General features: G+C 42.4%; 1 protein-coding gene across 1 annotated transcript in view; it reads left to right on the top strand.

The window, feature by feature from the left end:
* Positions 1 to 8845: 8845 nt before the first annotated feature.
* plppr1 (phospholipid phosphatase related 1) overlaps positions 8846 to 16780 on the top strand; it is a gene marked incomplete at its 3' end in the record, with an annotated part of 75970 nt that continues 68035 nt past the window's right edge. The window contains exon 1 of the mRNA XM_083793276.1: positions 8846 to 8968. The remainder of the gene's footprint in view (positions 8969 to 16780) is intronic.

Genomic DNA, 16780 nt, shown 5'->3' with positions numbered 1-16780 from the left:
GGTTCAATTATAGACTCGAGTGTCACACCACAGAGACCTGAGATCTGCCCTACGCCGAAATCAATTGAATATCACTGAGCAGCTCTAGCAGTCTCCCCGGGGATCACAGCCCCGCCCCCAGCACGTCTCCTAAACACCTGCATGGGAGAGCACAACCCCTGCACAATCTCTGCTTGGCTTTCACGCCCACTCGACCTGGCTGCTGTATTGACTACCTATCGTCCTGATTGGCTGCCTCGTCTCTATAGGCAACCAGACACTTTTTTGTCTCTAGCCGACCTCTCAGCCAATGGGATAGCATTGTAGCCAGCAACAACCCACTAGCGTGCGTGCGTGCGTGCGTGTGTGCGTGTGTGTGTGTGTGTGTGTGTGTGTGTGTGTGTGTGTGTGTGTGTGTGTGTGTGTGTGTGTGTGTGTGTGTGTGTGTGTGTGTGTGTGTGTGTGTGTGCGTGCGTGCGTGCGTGCGTGCGTGCGTGCAGCTGGTAATATGACTGTCATTTTGGGCTTGTTTAGATATGTGTGTTAATTCATCAATCAGAGACCCATGCAGATGTTTACAAGGTATTTTTTGAGGGCCTATGCCCAGCTTTCTGGGTTTGTGTGAACACAAACATTGGCTTGTGAGTGGCTGATCACCCCCATAGTGATGATTTGATTGGTTGAGCAAAGTAACATATTGAAGATAAAATTATGGCGGAAAATTGAAGACGGAAAAGTGAGGACGTAAATTGTGATTGGCCGGAATGAGATGATGTATGATGATAAGAGCGCCCCTCACTTCACACATGTGTGATTTTTTAGATTACATTTTGTGGTAGCCTACTTGTAGATCAGTGAGAGACAGGAAACTACCAGAAATGGTCTGGCAAACTGAGAATCAAACTGGGGACTTGCTGTCAGATATAAGACTAATAAGAGCCTATGTGGTATATGCGCCCTATAACCGATCAGCTGTTGGGTCACCCCAGAATCTAAGTCTAGCTATCTTATTATATTTATTTTATTGTATTTTATTATCCCCGCCAGGATGCCGGAACGAGTAGTACTTTCTGTAAATTATTCTCCTGCATACTAGTGCCGTTTAAAGCGCAGATGTCAGGTAAATACATGGGAAGACTACAGCAGTTTCAGACAAGCGGGAAGGTGCGGTGCGTGAGTTGATCGTTTAATTCCCTTGTCACAGTGTGCACTGAGGATTGATGAGAAATTCTCCATATTTTAGGAATGGAGAAATTGCTTCAATTGCTCCATTGATCCATTTAAACTATTTTTGTACTGTTTTTTACAGTGCTGAGGTTTTTCTCCAGTGTGGATTCTCTGGTGTGTTTGTTGACAGTGGAACGTCTTCTTTCAGTGTGCAGACAGTGTTTGTTCAGGCCACTTAACTGCTTTTCTCTCTAGTGTGAGTACGCTGGTGTCTGTTCAGATTACCTCTCTCACTGAAACTCCTCTCACACCGTTGACAGTGGAAAGGTTTTTCTCCCGTGTGGACACGCCGGTGTGACGTCAGGTGACCCAACCGACAGAAGCTCTTGTCACACTGGTCACAGAGATAGCTTTTCTTTCCTCTGTTGCAATTCCGATGCCATGTCTTTGGTTCGCCCGGCTGCCTTAAAGTCTCGGTACGTGGCTGACCACTGGAAGATCTCAGCACGTCTGTGTCGCCTTGGTTCTGACTAGTGACAGCGGCGGTGACTTGCGGACAGGCTGCTGAGTGGAACAGTCCACAGTCCTTCAGTATTGTACGGTAGAGATCATTGTGGCTCCTCTTCATGTGTTCAAGGAGGGAGAGAATATATGGACACTCGGAACATGAGACCTTGGCCTGGGGAGAACGAGACATCACTCCTTCCAGGAGTGCTGCTGGTTCATCGTCAACGCTGGTGCTAGTATACATGGACCGTGATGAGACGTACTGTAAGGCCTGCTGGGCTGGAAGATATGTCCAATTGAGTACAGAGTATTAGCCTATGAAAATAAGTAATGCAGAGAAGGCGGTATTATGCCACCTTATATATAGGGGTGACCCGAACTTTGGTCTGATGTCATACACAACATAAATAAACTGTTGCTATACATGTTTAACAACACTGATTTGTGCAGGCGTTCATTGCAGTTTGTCCTGAACTTGGCTTTATCTCCATATTTGGAGAGAGCCCCCCCCCCCCCCCGCAAGCCAAATTACGTCATGGTGACATCATGATGATGTCCTCCGGTGACTCCGGTGATGTCCAGGACTAGGCCAGTTCACATCCCATATGGGGATGATCTTTGACATCATTTCCAGGACGTCTTCACCAGTTGAAATAATATAACTCATTCTGGGAAGATCTGACTGAGTTATCCCCATTGGATGAAAGGTAATTAGATTTTGCCTGGAAACTTGGGTTCAATTCCCGGGAGTTACATTGGTCACAGCACCGTTCCTGCAGCTTGTCGGTGATCAAAACTCAATGGTATTTCCATTTATCTTAGCTTGCGCGGATAACCTGTAGTATCAGGTGTACAGTCACACCTGGCAAATTGAATGCAATATCATAGCAATAAAAGGTTTTATCTTGATGAAAGTGTCTGACTAAAATACATTTGCGTGTGTGCGGGCGCTCGTGCGTGTGTGTGTGCGACTGTGCGTGTGCATTTGCACGTGTGCGCCTCCAGCAACATCGATCACTCCCAAGGCCAGTCCTTCCCGGCCGGGCTGTTACCACGTTACCATGGAAATGGGCCCGCTGCTTAGGAGACACCGAGAAACCAAACACCGCTGATCAATAAGGTACTTGAATAATAGGCCTGCACGCACGCACGCACACACACACACACAAACACACACGTGTGTGTCACGGCAGTCTATCCCTGAATGATACACACAGCCTCATCGATAAGGAGATAGTATCTCAAACTTGATTTGGCACTCGTTCAGACAGAATACAGTGTAGAGAGAGACAGGGAGAGGGAGTTGTTTAAAGCCCATTGAGTCACTTTGGTTCTCGAAGTGGGGTCCCCCCAAGGTTTCCAGGGCTAAATCAGCTAAATTATTGATAGTTGTACATATTGTTGATGAGGTCCGGATCTATCCACCACAGGACTGATGATCCAATGTCTCTGCTTTGAGTCCTTCATCTTGTCTTCGTCCAAATGAGCTTCAACAGTGTCTGTCTGAATCCCTAAGACATTGCGTGCGTGTGCATTTGTGTGTATATGTCTTTATGTGTTAATTCTGTCCCAAGGGCACACATATGGATCTATCCTACCCAGGCCTGACGATCCAGTGACCCTGGATGCCCCACAACACACTAAACCTCTTCGTCGACAGCGATTCGACACAAATATACACATGTCCATATATGGAGACTGGTGGACGTGACAAACGTAAAATATACTGATGTCAGACACAGTAGAATCCGTTGCCTAACGACGGAGATTAGCGCACACTGTCACGGTGCGCTGTGTCCCTTTTATGCCCGTGGAGTTCCGAAAACGAGTTTAAAGGACAACTTTAGTTTTTTTCAACCAAGGTTCATGTTTTAGGTTGTTATTAGAGAAACTAAAAGGTAATTTTCTTTCATTTGCTGCTTTCTTTTGTTTTGGGGATTTTAGCAGTTTTTGACAGGGGGGCGGGGGCATTCGAGCATGGGACTAAATATGTATTTTTTTACAAAATATTATGGCGATTATTTTTGTATTATTTACTATAGTCCTAATAAACCCCAAGAAATTGCATCTGACCACAAAAGATCACGGGATCTATTGAATGTGTCAAACTGACATATTGAGCCTATACACACAGTATAAGCCTTCCCCCAGTAGGCTACCTTCACATTCAGTAGATCCTGTGATCTGCTGTGGCCAGATGTAATTTCCTGGGGTTTATTAGGACTATAGTAAATAATACAAAAATAAATCACCATAAAATGTTGTAAAAAAATACATATTTAGCCCCATGCTCGAATGCCCCCGCCCCCCTGTCAAAAAGAGCTAAAATCCCTAAAATGAAAGAAAGCAGTAAATGAAAAATAAAATAAGACTCATCTTTTACTTTCTCTAATAACAACCTAAAACATGAACCTTGGTTGAAAAAAACTAAAGTTGTCCTTTAAGAAACTCTAAACTAAACTAATGAAAACATTTACCTAATCTACATTTTGCACTTTAGTTCTTTGATAATTATGTTTACACTACTACACAATGCTTATTAAATATGTCCAACCTCACCCCAAGTCTATAAACAAGTCAAGAAGACACATCCTGAAAGCTAGAAAGTGCCTGCTCAGGAAATCGAGGAACCACATCACACGAACAGTGTAATTTTTGATTGATTGAAATATTTATTAACAGTTTGTAGAATTTACAGTACATTTTAAGCACAAACTCAATACAAAGACTGTCAACTGTGAGTGGACGACCCAATTAAGCATTACACTTGTTTACAACAGGGTCCACATTGTTCAATTCATCACACTGCAGCTGAAAATGATCAATCTCGATCAGTTTTTGCGCTTTCATTTGGTCTATATTTAGGAGTTAGGTGGCATTTGGTTTTAAGTTATGTGTACCCTTAGGTGTAATTGTGTGAGCTGCAGCAGTAAAGACTGAGAGGAGTATTATGCAAGAATGTAGGCTATCTTTAACCAATCAAACCACATGGCTTAAACTATGCATTGCAGAGAATTAATTGCACCGGTTAATAGCTACAATATTTTTTTTAATCACACTTGTGTGAAGTGAAGTGAGGGGCGCTTTTATCATCATACATCATCATACATCACATCATCCATCACATTACGTGCTACAAACACACACAAAGCTGTGCATAGGAGGGGCGCCCCTCAAAAACAAATGCGGAAACTGCCTTGATGGCCAGGCCCAAGTGTTTTTGAGCGGTGCAGCCGCTCCAATGCACAGCTTTGTATGTATGTCCATATAAGCTTTGTGTGTACGTATGTCCGTTTTAGGACTGAGACCAGATACTACACAATGTCTTCTAAATCATGAAAATTTTCGGAAAAACCTATGTTTCTATTTCAGTGGTTCTAAAACTATTTCATGCCAAGGACCCCAGAAATTATATGAATTTGGCCGCCGACCCCCGTCTGAAAAGGTTATGTTGTTCCCCCCAGAAGCAAAGATATTAGTTTAAAACGTTCACTGTGAAAGAATATTCAAAGATTTGCTGCCACATTTTCACGTTCTTTCAAAAATAGCAGATCTACAAGCTCGTAGCGCACTCTGTGCAGAGCTACAAGCTTGTAGATCTGCTATTTTTCAACATGAGCTAAAGTAGAACATAATGCTTAAAACCGACCTGAATGTGTTTTAAGGACGGAATGTGCTCAGCTGATTGGCTGAGCACGGAATGTGATGTACTATGACGATCTCACCATCATGCAATTCGCAATTTGTTACAGGTAAAGCAAAAGCTGTCCATCCTAGTGTGTGTGAGTGATGGGTGTCAAATAATGTTCTAGTCCGCCAGGGAGGATAAAGCTATCACTTATAATTGGCAGCTTAAGCAGAGTTTTGCAGATTGAAATATCCTACCGTTATTGATCGCACTGACAGGCAGGGACAGCTAACCTTGTCAAACAGGAGGCCGTGATGGGTACAGTACCAACTCTATCAGCTGCTTGAATAGCAGCAAAGTAGGTTACTATTGGGCGTCATGCGGTGGTAGTAACTGCATGTTTGCAACACCAAAACTAGAGAATGTATTGGGACAAGATTTTGTAATCTCTATAAAGTAGTTGCAACTTTGAGATGGTAAATACATGTCCAGCATTCATTTTGAGTGTATATTTGTTATCTATCCAAATCAAGATACAGTGGGAGGATTCTCTCATAGGAGTACAATTTAATAATGAGAACCCAGGAAATTAATATTACCATTTTCTTCACTCAAGTGGAAGTTAAATATGTATCTAGGCTAATAATCAGCACAACAATACAGACCACTACTGTCAGTGTGTAAGTGATTACAGCTTGTCAGAGCTGGCATAATATCATTCATATAAACAGTAGAAAAGCGATCCTATAAGACTTGGGGTACACCTTTGTTGACATAGAAATTCTTCGTCATTCTCAGTCAGGTAGTTTAAAAAAGCAAACCATATTGTACGTCGTACAGGATAAAATAAAGTACAGAGAAGAAGTGCAGCGATCAAATCAGTAATGACGGGAAGGTCTAGATTAGAAGTATTACTGGATAATATACACAAATCCTATACAATCACACAATAAGCATAAGGGTTTATGTGTTTTATGTTGGTGTTTAAGGACCAGCTCCAGAGTGGTGAGCTGAATACAGGACACCTTGGTCGGAGCCTAATTTAGTTGGATGTTTAGACGAATGGTGACGAGAGGTTAGACTGTTTCAATGCTGCCGCAGCAACACCTTGATTTCCTTTTAATATAATATTTGGTTGATTATCTTACAATGGAAATACTGTATACAATGTATGTTTACACATTAATGAGGAATTTGCCTCAGTGTTGGAAATTGGGCACCTACAGGTACATGCACAATGCTAGCTGTTTGCACACGTGTGGGATTCAGTCAATCTGTAAGGGACTCTTTGCTGATAATAGTAAGATCTAAGTGCAGATACTGTAAGAGCCAATACGATATAGACAGCAAACAAACATTCACACTAAACCAAACAAACACAGCTGATGGCTTGGAGTGCATAAAGTGACGGGGTCACTCACGGCCCGGGGAACTATTTCACTTCTCTTCTACTACTTAGAATTATATCATGTGTCATGTGTCAGTGGGAACCATTCATGTTGATGTCTGTATAAAGTGTAAACATAACCAACTTCCTGAACCTTTGTCTATTTCCCACGGCAGTACATTCCTGCTGTGTGTATAGGCTACGTGTGTGCGTGGCTGCGTGCGTGCGCGTTGTTGCTGCAGTTGTAGGACAACAACTGGGAATATCCCAAAACAACAGGAACACTCGCTCACTCAAATGTGCAATAGCAGAAATTTGAAACGGCATAAACATGTTCTATAAAAATATATGGGATCAGGAAAAATCGGTATCGACAGATACTCAAAATCAAATGATCGGAATCGGATTGGGAGCATCCCTACAGTAGTACAGAGTGACATAATAACCAGCCAACACGGGTCATAGGCCAGACTTTGGGTCTGATATTCCTACAGAGTGGTTTTGAAGCCACCAGAATATTCGGATAACTTGAACTTCATACTAGTGAATTACACTTGTGTGATTGGTTCTGAGAGGGAGATTTTGCTGCAAAACTTCTTGGTTTTAGAGTACGTTTTTCTGCTCGGTTTGAATAAATTTTCTGTCGGCCACAAATGAGAGATGAGAGAGAGAGAGAGACATAATTGGGTTAAAAATACTGGGAGGTTTGAAGAAGAAGAGGGGGAGTTTGAGAGGAGAGTCTAATGTAGCGTGCCTTTTGAATCTAGATCACTGAACACTACATTGTTCTCTACTGTATCTATCTATCTATACTTATATTTATTTTATGACGGATGCGGGTAACCCTGGTTTGGGGTTTAACGTGTTCATATGTAGAACCCATTATTGGTGATCGTTCTCGTTGAGTGCTTTTAACCTTTATTTGGATACTGTTATTATGAATCCAGGGAAAACACAAACTAAAAACATATAGGCCAAGTTGTATGTGACCTATTCACATACAACTTGTACGTATGTGTTCTTCTTTGGTACAATGCCTCATGCACTCATGCGTGCATAATGCAGTGCACACACATAAAACCTTCTCAAACACACGCACGCACGCACGCACGCACGCACGCACACACACACACACACACACACACACACACACACACACACACACACACACACACACACACACACACACACACACACACACACACACACACACACACACACACACACACACACACACACACACACACACACACACAGAGAGAGACAGACGAGTGGTTATGCGAGAAAAGTGTTGCTCAGGTCCCCGTTGTGTTTAGTTTCCCTCACAGTATCCTCATCACCATCCAATACTCCACTATGGTACTCAAACTGTTTCATGTCAAAGCCAAAGGACCCCTAAATTGATATATATTAATTTATTCACATCACACAGACCCCCATCTGAAAATATGTTGTGCCAGGGACGCCCCCACAAGAATTATGTAGACCTAGTTAAAACGTTGAGTTCAATTTGGTGAAAAAAGGTCTCACGGCCTGAAAAGGTTGAGAACCACTGCCCTAGGACCTTGGGGTCTACACAGAGCAGACTGGTTGGCCCTGGGAATAATATGTGGGCCAGACAGCTTGTAACACAAGGGCCCCTACAGAGCATTAGGATGCTCCAGTGGACCCGAGTGGAGGAGAAGAGAGTACGGCGTCTTGGCCCCGCCCCCCGAACACGCACAACAACAGCGATGAGCAATCAATACACGCACAGAGTAAGTTTTGCCTTTAGAGTTCAGACATAAGGCACTAAAGGCAGTGATTTATCTTAAAACTTCACCACATGTCAACCTATCCTATATATCTTCATGTATAATTGTCTTTATTCCAAAATGTTCACAAAAAAGAAACTGCTTGACATGGACTTCTTTAAAGAATAATAATATTACTATTATGATTATTTATTATTATTATATAATATAATTTATTATTATTATTATTATTATTATTGTTATTATTATAAAGAGTTAAAGACGAGATCCTCCTTGTGCCTGTTTATAAAGTGTAGCCAACGTTAAACTGGCACATGGCAAATATTGCCTTATATCATAACTCAGGGCAAAACGATACCCTATGTCCCTCACGCACACACACTCAACGCCAAAGCACCACCAAACCCAGCCGTGCACTGTGTGGCTGTATGTGAGCCCACCGAGTAGTAGTAGTATTACGCACACGTTTTCGGGGCCACGATTTCTTCTTCCACCTTTCTTTCATGGATTCACTTCTTCACTGGAATATACATCCATCCCACAAGGGTGAGTACTGTCCGTGCGTGAGCCCTGTGAGTGAAACCCACAGACAGCACCTCGGCTGAGAATATCAAGACAATGTTTTCCTTTCTATCTATTGTCTTGGTGGTTGGGTTTGCTGTTCAGCCTGTGGAGAGCTTTGCCTTATAAGTTCGGACATCTGTGTGAATGAAGTGTCAAACATAATGTCTTCTCTCTATGTGATTATTTGACAAACCCACGGCTTGGTGCGAATTGTTTGCTGCACGCATGCATGCTTGCATGCACATCTTGAAGATGATTTTGTTGAACACAGCGCGTCGCTCTTAATTGGCTATCTTAGAAAAATGACATTTTTAATTATATGTAGTGGACTGGTCGATAGTCTATCGAGAAGAAGACACCTGTCTCCTCCAAGCAACATATCGCCATTCAGCCTCATTTCCCGTTCGCTTTAACAGAAATAGAAGCCTGCTCAGTGCTCACACAGTTGCAGTTCATTTATGTTATTATCAGTGAGCAGTGATTTTGTGAAGATTTCGTCGGTTTCAGTCAGTGTCGTCCAAAATATGCGTTCTCCTCCAGTCTCCTGCTTAATTTTGCTCATCTTCCTTCCCCGCCCCCCAACATCAGACAGCCTTGCTATCTTTCCTCTCATGCTGACATAAAGTGCACCCTTTCTGTATTTCTGACGCTGCATGGGCGAGTTATAACCTTGTTAATTTGATTGAAACTCGTTTCATCTCCTTTCGACGAGTGTGAGTGTAGCCCGTGGCAGTGGTTCAGCTGACGTTTCTTGGGATGTGGATGTAGTAGACTCTGTCCGTGTTAGGCTACCGTAGCATATGTGATTATATTATCAGCATGTCATAGAAAATTAAATATAACACACTATAGGCTTGCAAACCTAAGCATACATACAATATTTCAGAGCTCATAGACGAAATTACTTTTATATAAGGACGTTATCAATTCATTTCAGGATCTGATTGGCTTCTATAATAACGGAAAGCACCCCATGGTGTAGCATAGTTGGAAGTATGTGATTGGGACATTTTATATAGCCTATACACAGTACAATTACTGTATGTCTTTGAATATTACTAGGCTGCATCAGAAGCTCATCTCATATACTGTAGCCGGATCATTTGGACTTGGATTAGTAGAACACCTCCCTTTTTGAGGGGCCCCTCCTATGCACAGCTTTGTGTGTATAGTACCCGTTTGAGCACGGTATGTGAATTATGACAGAATTATGATGTATGATAATAAGAGCGTCCCTCACTTAACACGAGTGTGATTGTGAAGTGTAATTTGACTGTGAGACGTGTGATGTAATTCGTGATGCTGCTTATGATGTCAGACAAGACATGATGTCATATATATGACTAATAGAGTAAGCATGCCATTGCCCCATGATGGCCAGTTGGCCACATTGTGAGACCTCAGATGTCCGATTGGAAAAGCAAAGCAATAAACTAAAGTGCGGGAGTGGCCAAAAAACCCAAAGGGGCTTACTAACACAAAGCCAACTTTACATAAAACATGCACCACTGAACATGCATGTGTAACATCACACACACACACACACACACACACACGCACACGCACACGCACACGCACACGCTACGGGTTATGTATTACAGTATGTTATTGTGGGCCTATGCCAGGTAGTGTCTTGTATACAGTAGGTCCTGCTGACAGCCAAGAGGAAACTCACCTGATGCCCCACCACCTGCCATCTGTCTGCTGGATAATAGCACTTCCCAAGCTAGACTAGAGATGAGAAGAACGCAGCTAAACCTTGTATGTCCAAAATGGTTGCTTTCTCAGGAAATGGCAAACTGTGTTATTTAGTCAGGTCTGGTTAGTACTTTTCATTGGTTAAATATTTATAAAAACCCTGTAGTATAGTCTTAACCACTTTGAACCTAGCAAAATAATTGTGTGTGTGATGTGCATGCGTGCGTGCGTGCGTGTGTGTGTGCGCGTGTATGAATTTGAATGGGGGCTAGTGTTGAAATATTTGACAAATAATACTTATTGGCAACAGTGTTTTGTTGTACATGACCCTCAGGCCTTTTTACGGAATTGAGCTGAAAACGTTTAGCTCCCGACCCAATATAGAGCTTCTGGTTCTATATGGTAGCAACCCAGACCCTTTTTCTGTAGAACGTAGTGTTCTAAGCCTGCATGTGATTATAACAAAAAGTGTGTTTTAAACTATTTATTTCAAAAACCCAAATCAGGCCATGTATGATGCATGCTCTGGAAATATTGTTATTGTTATCGAAGAGAACACCAGACATGCATATTGAGATACAGCAGGAAGCTGTGACCTTTGAACTCTTGATATCCAATGCTGGTTTTATCCCCACACAGGAGACTGCAGGCTATTGATTTCACACACACACACACACACACGCATTCACTCATACACATGCATTAAATTCACACAGCCAATTCAAGCACGCCCGCACACACTGTGCATTCACACGCTCAACTCGCATGCACTCAAATGCAAACACACACTCACGTGACCATCTATCCTTTCCTAGTTCTGTTGATGGCAGGTACGGTATTTGATTACTGCTTGCCTTGGGGAGGGCAGAATTGGTTTGAATGGGGGTTGTCCTCTTGCCCCATGATAGGGTGATAGATCTGTCACTGGGATGTCCCCGGGGACTGATTGGCCCAAAGGTGAGATAAGGCCTGCTCAGGGAGATGGGGAAATGGCAAACCACCTCACCATATCTTAGCAGGCTGATACATATCAGTGATATGCACAAAAAAGCTTGCAGAATGGTTTCAAAGTCGGGGCTACTGCTGGGGCACCAGGAGGCAAAACATAGTAAAAATAATAATCAAAACGGAGAACTCCTGCAAACTTTGGAAGCCATTCTCAATCTCAGCCAATCAGGATAGATTATGAGAAATCTGAAAGACCTGTTTCGTTTAATGGCTAGAGTGTGTACCAATTTGCGCGATGATGTTTGGACAAAATCTGTAGGTGTACTGTCAAAAAATGTGTTTTGCAAAAGTCTGCCTCCTGGTGGCGCTATAACAGGCCCATGTGAAGAATCTGGGGCAGAGGTTCAGCTCCGGCATCCAAGGAGTGTGTGCACACTGCACAGTTTGGCTGTGATCAAGCGGTGCCAGAGCTGTCCACAGACGGACACACGGACGGACGGAGTGCAAAACATACTCTCCCCATGCCTTCGGCCTGGTGGAGACAATAACATTATGACGGATGGTTCAAGAGTTATTGGCCAAAGCGTGAAGTGGGCTGTTGTAGCACTAGATCTACAAGTTCATAACACGATGCAATGCTTTTTGAGCTTGTACATACTAGGTGTGGGAGCTATATTCAGTAATTAGCTTTTCAGTATTTCTGTTATATATTTAATGCATTTCTTATTTTTTGTTTAATTTGATTTGCTTAATTGGTTTGTTTACAGCCATTATTTCTGTTGCAGCTAATGCTTTTGTTTTGAAGGTGATGGGCAGTTCTGGGGGCACAGCTGAATCTATTTAATTAAGTGAGCACACAGGTAGTCAGTGAACACCGGGAAGGCCAATGGTTTTTTACCAGCAGGTTAGGGAGAGCACCTTTTGACTGTACTATGTCTGTCTGGAGAAGCAAAATAAAAACACCATCAAATATTGCTGCCTTGACTGGACAATGGTCTTATTCCTTACCAAATTGCGTAAGATTCGCTGCCCGGTGCTTTTAGTGGCTTTTAAGTTTTTATTGTTCATGGTGTTGATTAGCCACTACACTAGGCTTAATTTGTTATTTTTAAAGGCAAAGCCATTTCACCCGGGAGCAGTATGGGTTAGCGCCCCAGCCTGTGTCTTCCGTGAGGAAGAAGCCCAACAAACCCACGGTGAGGCCTTTAGGAGGGCCATGCAAGCCTCAAGCGGAGTTTGCGGCACCACCAAGGGCAAGGTGGAGCCTGCGGAACCGTTGCGGCTTGAGAATCCACCATTCCTGAATAAAGTGCCTGGTGCTGGGAGTCTGGTGCAACGCACAGGGCCTGACCTGGTGAGAGCAGGAGTGGACCTGGTGAGACGGACAGGTGTCAACCCACAGAGCCTAGTCCTTCCATGTGCCAGAATGGTACCTCCCAGTCCCGGCAGAGTAGTTCAGGAGGAACGGATTGTGTGGCCCTGGTTTTTCCCTAATGGGACTTATCGAGGGTAGCTACTGGGACGTAAGTCGGGACTTGATCACTCCCGGCTGGGTCACCTGAGTGAGGGGTATGATGTTCCGAGACCCGAAACCCCGATGACCTTGGGATACATCACTGAGGATACGTCCCAGGTGCATCCATTTATGTGTGTATTTTGTTATACAATAGGAGGCCCACAGCCAGCCCAGGACCCTTTTTTCCGTCAAATCTCTTTGGCGAAAATAGCCCAACAAGCCAGTGCTGTCAAATAACCGAGCCTTGATTAATTGCGGTGAATGATGCGCAATCGATTGTAAACACAAATCACTACACAATATAAACCCCACTTCACTAATGGTCCAAAAGCACTGCATCTCCTCTGCTTTCTGTAGCTAGAATCTGTCTGAAGAGTAACATGCCAGCAGATTTCAACAAATAAACACCAGTTCTAATGGGTGAATAGGAGCCATTTGTTTCTTGACACTGACACTTTAGCTTAGGCTTTTGATTCTATAGAGGGAGTCCTATCTCATCCATTCATTTTGGTATTGAGAGGACCATTTCTAGTTTGAAATGTTGAATAAGATTATGTGATGTTGATTTACTTATTATGAATTTCCAATTACAATGTTTCATAAGTAAGAAAACGGCTCAGAAACTTAGATTACAAGGTGGTCTTTGTCTTTAATGTTAGTCAGGTTGAGGCCTAATACAACAGCCTATACTGTACCTCTGTGGCATGTTAATATTGTCTTCAGTGCTTCTGTGTGTGTGTGTGTGTGTGTGTGTGTGTGTGTGTGGGGGGGGGGTCGTTGGGGGTGATCTGACTTGTTGGCAGTTTTGTTTTCTAGAATACTTTGATGACCCCTGGCTACAAAAGTTGTTGTGTGTTCGTTTTGCACGAAAAACACTTATTCAACAAAAATGTCCATAGCCGTAATCACAAATATGATGAGGTCAGCACATTGGCTATGGCCAATTTTAGCCCAAGGAGTGCAATGGAGTCAGAATAAAAACTTTCTGTAATCAGTAGCAGATATAAGAATAAAACAGGTGAATTTAATCAAGCTTCATGTGTACCTCTACACGTCACATGATGATTCCGTTAATACAGGAAGTAATTCAAATTGGATTTTTATGGGCTTTTGAAAAGTGAAAAAGTTCCCATTGTTTTGGCATCCATTGTTGGGTATGACCTAGCTCTGGTCCATAGCCTTCTACTGCTTCTACGATTCTGCCCTGTGCAGTAAGGCTATGGGACTTTCCGTTTTAAATCTCAAATCGAAATCAGACCAGCCTCTCCTCTTTGGCGTAAATAAAAAGAACGTTTTTGCTACTCGCCAAAACAAAGGCGGGTTGTGTCATTAGAAAGCCTACTTTTCTTAGTGGACGCACTCTGAGCCCCCCAACACACGTATAAACAGTACTTTTTGGCCAGAAAGGGATTTGTTTTCACCGGAGGAAAAATATTCTCTATGAGGCAGTTCTCTGGGCAATATCAGTAGAGGGCGCAGCGGAGTAACTAAAAATATTTTTTTTCCGGTGGAAACGAAATCCCCTTTTGCCCAAAAAGTACAGTTTATACGTGTGGTGGGGGGCTCAGAGTGCGTCCACTAAGGAAAGTAGGCTTTCTAATGACACAACTCGCCTTTGTTTTGGTGAGTAGCAAAAACGTTATTTTTATTTACGCCAAAGAGTAGAGGCTGCATTCATGCGAGCGGCGGAAGTTGAGAGTAACATAGCTCTAATGCTAATGGACCAGAGCTAGGTATGACCATATGATGACCACGGATATGGTCTAAAAGTGTGAAAACGTATTTTTCATTTCACTACGAGTTGAGATTTGTCATACAAATTGTTACGATAAACAATTTAAATTTTTGTGTTGTGCAACATCATGGTGGCGTCCGTGTGTTAACTTATTATGATTTCTACGTGGATTTTGTTTATAATGTCAGATGAGGTCTGATGCAGCCATGCAAAATAATTTGTGCCAATGGATTGTGATTTTTAAATTAAATTTTTATTTGGATTCTTGTTACAGTACAGTACAGTACTGAATACAGTAGTGCATCCAGGGACCCCCGGAAGGGGACACAGTTGTGTCCTTCATCAATATGTTGCGTCTAGGGATGCGAAACGCACCGTATTTGCATCACTGCACAATGTTTTTGCACAAGCGCCCCTAGGCTTTCTTACCTCACCGGTACAACAACTAATTGATATCTTTCCCTTGGAAAGAACTACAACATTATGCATATGTTATATAATAACTGTTGAACAATTCAAATAAATCAAATTGGATTACTATTTTAATTTTACTTTTAATATATACAGGTTTTGTTATACTTTAAAATATGCAGTTATGATGGCTTATGGAATGAAAGAAAACACATTCTTCTTATAATCAGGCAGGAGGAGGTTGTTGTTTGATCTAAATATAGGCTAGACCAAAATTCTGAGATGCTCATTTCTCAGCAGGGAATGGATGTTGGGTTCACATATGCACAAACACAACTTGGATTCTTGCATTTATATTTCCATACACATACATATTCTTAGGGTTTATATTACTAGGGCTGTGCAATTAATCTTTTAAGGAATTAGGGCTGTTCGACAAAAAATTATCGTTTTTGAGTCATTGCGTTTTCAAAGCAACTGCTGGAGGGTGGCCTAATGTAAGTACTGGTAAGTAGAATATATTAAAGCGAAATAGTCTATGAGAGTTGTATCTACTATCTACCGGTATGTATTTTATCTAGGGGACAGAGGCTACATGGCTATTCTATTTAGGGGTCCTAGAAGGCAATTAAATGTGTGGGAAACTCTGCTCTACGTCAAGAGATGTTATTGTGGCTTAAATAATTCTGGTAGCGTTTTTACACTTGGTTCTCACACTTGTGTTATGGTCTGGTTACATAATCTATAGAAATGGTTAAATTACTCCTGAATTATCACTGTTATACCCTTGTATAACTTCACATTGAATGTGCTCTATTATATGATTGTTTTGTATGCTTTTTTACGTGACCACACTTTGATGGATAATAATAATAATGGATTAATTGGAGCCCCTCCCCACTCTACACACAAGGTTATTAGTTGCAGGATAACCGTTACCGTATTGCATGTTGGATTGATATCGTACTGAGAACGTGCTGACAGAGACGGTGGATGGAAACAATCTCTGGCACTGCTTATACGATCTTGTGTAACATGTTTGAGGCGAGGTAAAGATACGAAGATAGAATAAAGGCATCTTTGTAAGTAGATTTAGATAAGGCTTTCTTTAGAAATTGTCTGGAAAGTGAGTTATTCAGATTTTCTTTTTCATCTTGATTTTTTGACAACATCAAAACAATTGCGATTGTGATTATTCTGCACCCCCGTACTCAAGGAAAACACTGTTAGGTTTTTCAGATTCATGATATTACGTCAATGATTACTTTTTATCTAATTTATTTAAAGTGCTTTCATTCCATTCTGCAGTTTACCCTAATTTACCCTTTAATAATGTAGCTGTCGGCCCAGGCCGTAGCGTAACGGTCTGGGCACCGGACTGGTGATCCAGTCGCGGTGTGCCGCGGGTTCGACTCCCGGACCCGACACGGCCTTTACCGCATGTCATCCCCCCATCTCTCTCCCGTTTCCTGTCAGCCTACTTTCT

This window comes from Protomyctophum parallelum (assembly GCF_964188405.1).
Source record: "Protomyctophum parallelum genome assembly, chromosome: 21".
NCBI lineage: Eukaryota > Metazoa > Chordata > Actinopteri > Myctophiformes > Myctophidae > Protomyctophum > Protomyctophum parallelum.
The sequence above is the reverse complement of the archived record's forward strand: the minus strand, read 5'-3'. Positions and strand labels throughout refer to the sequence as shown.